This window comes from Rattus norvegicus, chromosome 17, assembly GCF_036323735.1.
Source record: "Rattus norvegicus strain BN/NHsdMcwi chromosome 17, GRCr8, whole genome shotgun sequence".
In the NCBI taxonomy this organism is placed as follows: Eukaryota; Metazoa; Chordata; class Mammalia; order Rodentia; family Muridae; genus Rattus; species Rattus norvegicus.
Genome location: NC_086035.1, coordinates 87,964,715 through 87,970,745, shown reverse-complemented (window position 1 = coordinate 87,970,745; position 6,031 = coordinate 87,964,715). Strand labels below are relative to the sequence as shown.

The 6,031-nt window shown below is 45.7% G+C and overlaps 1 protein-coding gene across 18 annotated transcripts in view; it reads right to left on the bottom strand.

Moving 5' to 3' along the window:
• The window catches only part of Etl4 (enhancer trap locus 4), a 463,673-nt gene that overhangs the window by 242,413 nt on the left and 215,229 nt on the right, over nucleotides 1-6,031 (bottom strand). The gene's annotated exons all lie outside the window — the stretch shown is intronic.

Here is a 6,031-nt window from a genome sequence, read left to right as displayed (position 1 = left end):
GAGGACCAAACCCAGGGCCTTCAGCTTGCTAGGCAAGTGCTCTACCACTGAGCTAAATCCCCAACCCCCACAACTGTCTTAAACTCCAGTTTCAGGGAATTCTACTCACTCTTCTGACCTTCGAGGTGAGTATATGCAGGGAGTGCACACAAACAGACAAACACACGTAGCATAAATAAAGAAGAAAACCTGTTTCAGGCTGGGTGTGGGGGTGCATACTTTTAATTCCAACACTCAGAAGCGAATTCTCAAGGCAGTGCTATACAGTGAGACCTTGTCTCAAAAAAGAAAAAGAAAGAAAGAAAGAAAGAAAGGAAGAAAGAAAGAAAGAAAGAAAGAAAGAAAGAAAGAAAGAAAGAAAGAGTTTCAGATATTTCCTTTCCTGTTCTCCACAATCCCCATGTTGTTTTTACAATGCAGGTTCTACTGTAGCTATGCTCTGCAATGAACGTCAAAAGGAGAACCGCCGTCCCTGTGCGCTCAGTGGTCTCCTGCAATGTCCGTGCGTGCTACCTTGGCTGTACTTCTTTGCATACTTCTGTAGTGCTGAAGCCGGTCTTACAGGTTCAGCAGACTCTCTCAGACTTCACCTTGCATCTGTTTACTCTACACTGTCAACTGGGCCCAGTCTGGAGCTGGCCCTGTTCTCCACTGCTCACCCGCCTCTCCCCTCACTGCTGGGTATGCACTCACTAGCTCCCTTTAAAATCCTTTCCCTGTCCCTCTTCACATCTCAGCTATATAAGAAAGGTATGAAAAGGCTAGACTTGGAACAGGTTGGCCACCATTATATACTCTGCTCTCAGCTGCCTCAGAGCACAGAAGGAAAAATGGCAAGGCACCTGTTGTATGGATTTGGGGTTCATCAGTGACGAGGTACAGTAGGCCCTCTACAGCCACAGGGGTCCCACGCTCATGAGTTTACGCAATGGCATGCCAGAAATATTCAGAACAAAACGTATTGTGTCTGTACTGAACGTGTAAAACTTATTTTTGTCTCATGATTTCCTCAAAGAAAACAGCAAACTAATCCTATTTGCACAGAATGCGCCTTGCATAATGTGCTATGAGTAATCTAAAGATGATTCGGAGCAAACGGCAGGGCAGATGTCAGGTCGAGGGAAATGCTACACCTTCTAACATCAGTGTCTAGAGCACCTACAAGTGTTGGTATATGTGGGGGCCCTGGAACCAGAGTTTCGTGGATTCCGGTAAATAAATTTACAATATCCAGTACCAAATCTATTCACCTTAAAAAGCTTAAATTTTCTTCCTAAACCACTGCGAATAGCTACCTGTATGATTATTTACATGTATTGGTTTTCACAATAAAAATGTTGGAAGCCATCCATCACATTGGAAAGAAACTTAGCTACATCACAGGAGTGAGGCCCCTCTAGAACAGTACAGGTTACAGGGGGAAAACCTTCAAATCCAACAACCGAAATGCATCATTGATAGTGTTGCATACCAGAGGCAAGCAGCAGCTCACTAAACAAGGAAGTTAAGGGAAGGCAGAGGGACAGTTGCTTTAGACATCCAAGAATCTCTCCTGGGAGACACTGAAGACACCGAGCTTTCCTGTAGCCGGGTTAAGACCAAGGCAGATGAAAACACAAAGGGCTGGTGCGGCAAGAATTTCCCACATCGCTCGCAAGCATGGCCCCACAGTGGTCTAGCATTTTGTCCACTTTCAAATCTCAGCCGCCTCTGCAGACTCTTCCTTGAGAAGTCCCAAAACAGAGTAGCCACTCACAACTGCAGAAGCGCAACTGAGAAGCCAGTAAGTAGAGGTTAACCTCCTCTGTGTATTTATAGCCACAGGCTCTAGGAAGCAGCCCAAGTGTGGACAGGAGAGCAACAAGATCGTAATGGGCGACCTCAGAGGCAGCACCAAGTCACAGCCAAGACAGACACCAGAGTCTTCCTATTTGGGGCACATCGATGGGTGAGTGGACCTTGTCCCTCATCTGTGATACTGAAGTGACTTACCGTACTTTCACAGGCATTTAGTTTCCTACTTCATTTAGCCCCTAAGTTGGGACTCCTGCCAATATTACTAAACACACTAAGGCCCATCTACCTTATGGGCAACACATGCTCATACCCATGCTTGATCACCCAGACTCTCTCTCTTTAACCATCTTCTCCCTGTGTGGGTCCCATGGCACAGGTGGAAAATATCCGAATCCTCAGCACAACTGTATATAATTCTGCATGACATGGGCCCCAGTTCCTCTATTCTGTCTAATCCATTCTCTCTTGCACTGCCTTGTAGGGAGATTTGGGCCTGGCCGCTTTGTAACTGTATGGCCACAGTTAAGATTACTGCCATATAGTCATGGGATTGTTGGACAGAGGCCTCTCCCATGTATTTACGGCACAGGAAGAAAAGACCAAGTAGTAACACCCGGTGTCTCCACTGCATGACCTCTGCTGAGCCCGGCTGATGCCTGTGGAACTGACACACCTGGACCACACCTGGGTGGTGGTCAACTTACTTCTGCCTTTTACTTCCTCAGCCTTTATCCTTGAGATTTAGGCTGGTTTTCTCAGATTTCTCCCTAATTAATTCAGGTCTCATAGTCGGTCTTTTGTCACTGAGGCAGGTAGTCACGAGCCAGGGCTTCCCACTGTGCTTCCCAGATATTTTCTACCTGGAGAACTTGGGTATATAAGTGGTGAATAAAGCTACAGGACTCTCTCACTCTTCTTCCTCACTCTCACTCTTCTTCCTCTCTCTCTCTCTCTCTCTCTCTCTCTCTCTCTCTCTCTCTCTCTCTCTCTCTCTCTCTCTCTCTCTCCCTCTCTTCCTCTCTTCCTCTCCTGGCTTGACACGATAACCTGTATGTGTGTGTGTGTGTGTTTCTTTCATCCCGCAGGCTTTCGCCCGATTCTCAGTGCCGTGTCGGTGCTGGCGCCGACACTGCCTTCACTGGGACATTGAAGTATTGGTCATACATACATACATACATACTACATACATACATCACACACACATACATCATACATACATCACACATACATCATGCATACATACACCATACATACTACATACATACATACATACTACATACATACTATATACATACATGGATGTATTGGTAATGTATACATACATTCACACACATACATACACATATGAACATAATTGGGTAGTATAGCATAGTGGTAGCTATATGTGAAGATTTCTTCTCCTCCACTCACATGCACAGAGGAGGGTCTTTCTTCTTGTGTATGCCAATAACTGTCCTGAAAGGCCAAAGTATTCTGTCACCATGCCTTGGCTCAGTTGCTGCAAAGAGCTCACGTGTCTAAATTTAGAATGTTTCCCATGATCAGATCAGCCGAATATCTTTTCCATGCAACATCAGCTTTCCAGAACTTTCTGGAGAAGATCCTACTGCCGGCGCATTAAAGCCTGGGAGAAAAGTTCTCGAGCAGTCCTAATGAAATCCAGAACTAGGACTCAGGGCCCACTTCCCATATGAACAATGCAAAAATCAGTACAGTAGGTCAGCTCGATAGCACACACAATGCATATTTGCCAGACAACCTGAAGTTGGTGCCAAATTCCACATGCCCATCTCAGAAGGAAAACCAACAGAACATCAAGTCAGCACTGATTGTGTTAGGACATATGCATGCTAGCACAGGGGCGTTTGTGCAAAGAGTATCTGTGGCCTTGGCATTAACACCTCTTGCATCTCTGCAACTAGACACCTTCTACAAAGAGGCCTTTGACCCTCTGACTCCAATACTGTGTGACATTATTACCCTTCCCTCCTCTCCTGAGGTAAAGAGCAGACACCTTCAATGAACAAACAGAACAGGAACACAAGGTCAAAAACTCAACACTCCAGGGTTAGTAATTATTGTCAAATGTACAAAGAGATATTTACAGTTCCGATAAAGTTGTTAGGACATTACTTAATAGTTCAAGACTGTCTTTAAGAATATGCTTTTTGGGGGGTGTAACAAATCAATGAATGTTGATTATAACAGGTTTGGTTTTTAACTAGTTATCAGAAACCATTCAGTTTTCATGGTCTCCATCCCAGGTTAAGGACATCCCAACTGCTCTGTGAGTCGTTCTAAGGAACAAGCACGAAATGTCTATCTGAAGCACAGCTGCTCATTTGTGTCCCTTTCCTAATCCTTCCAAGAGATACAACTCTGGACTTGATTCTAGCTGTCAGCACGCGCGCGCGCGCGCGCACACACACACACACACACACACACACACACACACACACAAGTGCATGTGTGAGCAAATAAACATCCAAGCTAAGGATGATACAGTGAGAACTCTTCCACTCTAACCATCTTTTCTTTCCTCCATACACCCTCACAATTGAGGACTAATGCCTTCTGTTGTCTTTACAAGGCGAGAAAAACAAACACAAGGGAGGCCTGCATCCGGGAATGCAGAGCGCTGGAGGTTTTAGCCCTGGGAAAATCCCTAGTGGAGGCACCTGAGCTCTTTGGAGGATGCTCCAAAGGAGCATCTTTGGCACCTGAGCCAGAGCATAGAGGATGGCATTGGGCATGTGAGTGTGTGAGTGAGAGTCTGTGTGTGAGTGAGTATGCATGTGTGTGAGCGTGTGTGTTTGTGAATGTGAGTATATATGTGTGTGTGTGAGTGTACGTGTGTGTGCATGTGTATGTGTTTGTGAGTGTGTGAGTGTGTGTGTAAGAGTCTGTGTATGAGTATATGTGAGTGTGTGTGAGCGTGTGTGTTCGTGAATGTGTGTGAGTGTGTGAACATGTGTGAGTGTGTGAGTATGTGTGTGTGAATATGTGTGTGTGAGTGTGTGAGTATGTGTGTTGTGTGAGTGTGCGAGTGTATGTGTGTGTGAGTATGTGTGTGTGAGTGTGCGAGTGTATGTGTGTGTGAGTGTAGAGTGTATGTGTGTGTGAGTATGTGTGTGTGAGTGTGCGAGTGTATGTGTGTGTGAGTATATGTGTGTGAGTGTGTGAGTGTATGTGTGTGAGTATATGTGTGTGTGAGTGTGCGAGTGTATGTGTGTGAGTATATGTATGTGTGAGTGTGTGAGTGTATGTGTGTGTGAGCATGTGTATGTGTTTGTGAGTGTGTGTGCGTGTGCGTGTGTGTGTGTGTGTTGGGCTCTGGGCCCACTGGGCCCAGAAGGAGGTGGGGACTTCTTTGATTCTGCTTCGTGCCTGTCCTTCTGTCTGGGTGGAACAGCCATGGAGGTACATGCCTCTGATGAATTTGTCCCCTTAAAACCTGCTCAGGCTCCCAGAGAGTAAATGTGGTTGAAATAGAAGGTTCAGTTTCAAGCTCTGGAGCAGTGTTTCTCAACCTTCCTAGTGCTGTGATCTTTAATACAGTTCCTCATGTTGTGGTGACCCCCAACCATAAAATTATTTTGTTGCTATTCTGTAATTTTGCTACTGTTATGAATTGGGATATAAATATCAGATATACAAGATATCTGATATGCGACCCCTGTGAAACGTTATTTAACCCCCAAAAGGGGTCACAACCCACAGGTTGAGAATGACTGTTCTAGGACTTTCTAGAAAGGGCTCGTAAGTACAGCCCATAGTTAGTTACAGGTATTCTGAAGACGTTCCTGTCTGGGTAATTTCAGATGATGTGGCAAACCTCTAAGAAGTCCTGTGAACTTAACTTGTGGACACGCTCCTTCCTGCTTGTGGACACACCCACTCCCACACAGGCATTGTTCTCTATTTCTTTAACTTCCTGGTCGCTTTAAGCAAGTTAATCCCTTGCTCTAGTCTGTCTTTGCTCCAACCAGGTAGTTCTTCAACTACAGAGCTGCCCTGGAGGCCTGGGCTGGGAAGCAGAAGAACCTTCTGGGAAAAGGCACCAGATGATACTGCGCTGATAGGCATCTTCAGGTCCCCTGACACAGTAACGCCTAAGCCAAGGAATGCCAGGAATCACTCCTCACAGTAGCACAGGCACTGCACACTGGATGCCTGAGGCCGAAGGTTCAGCTGAGCCTTTTACAGATTCACCTTTTCACGCTGCTTTTCACCT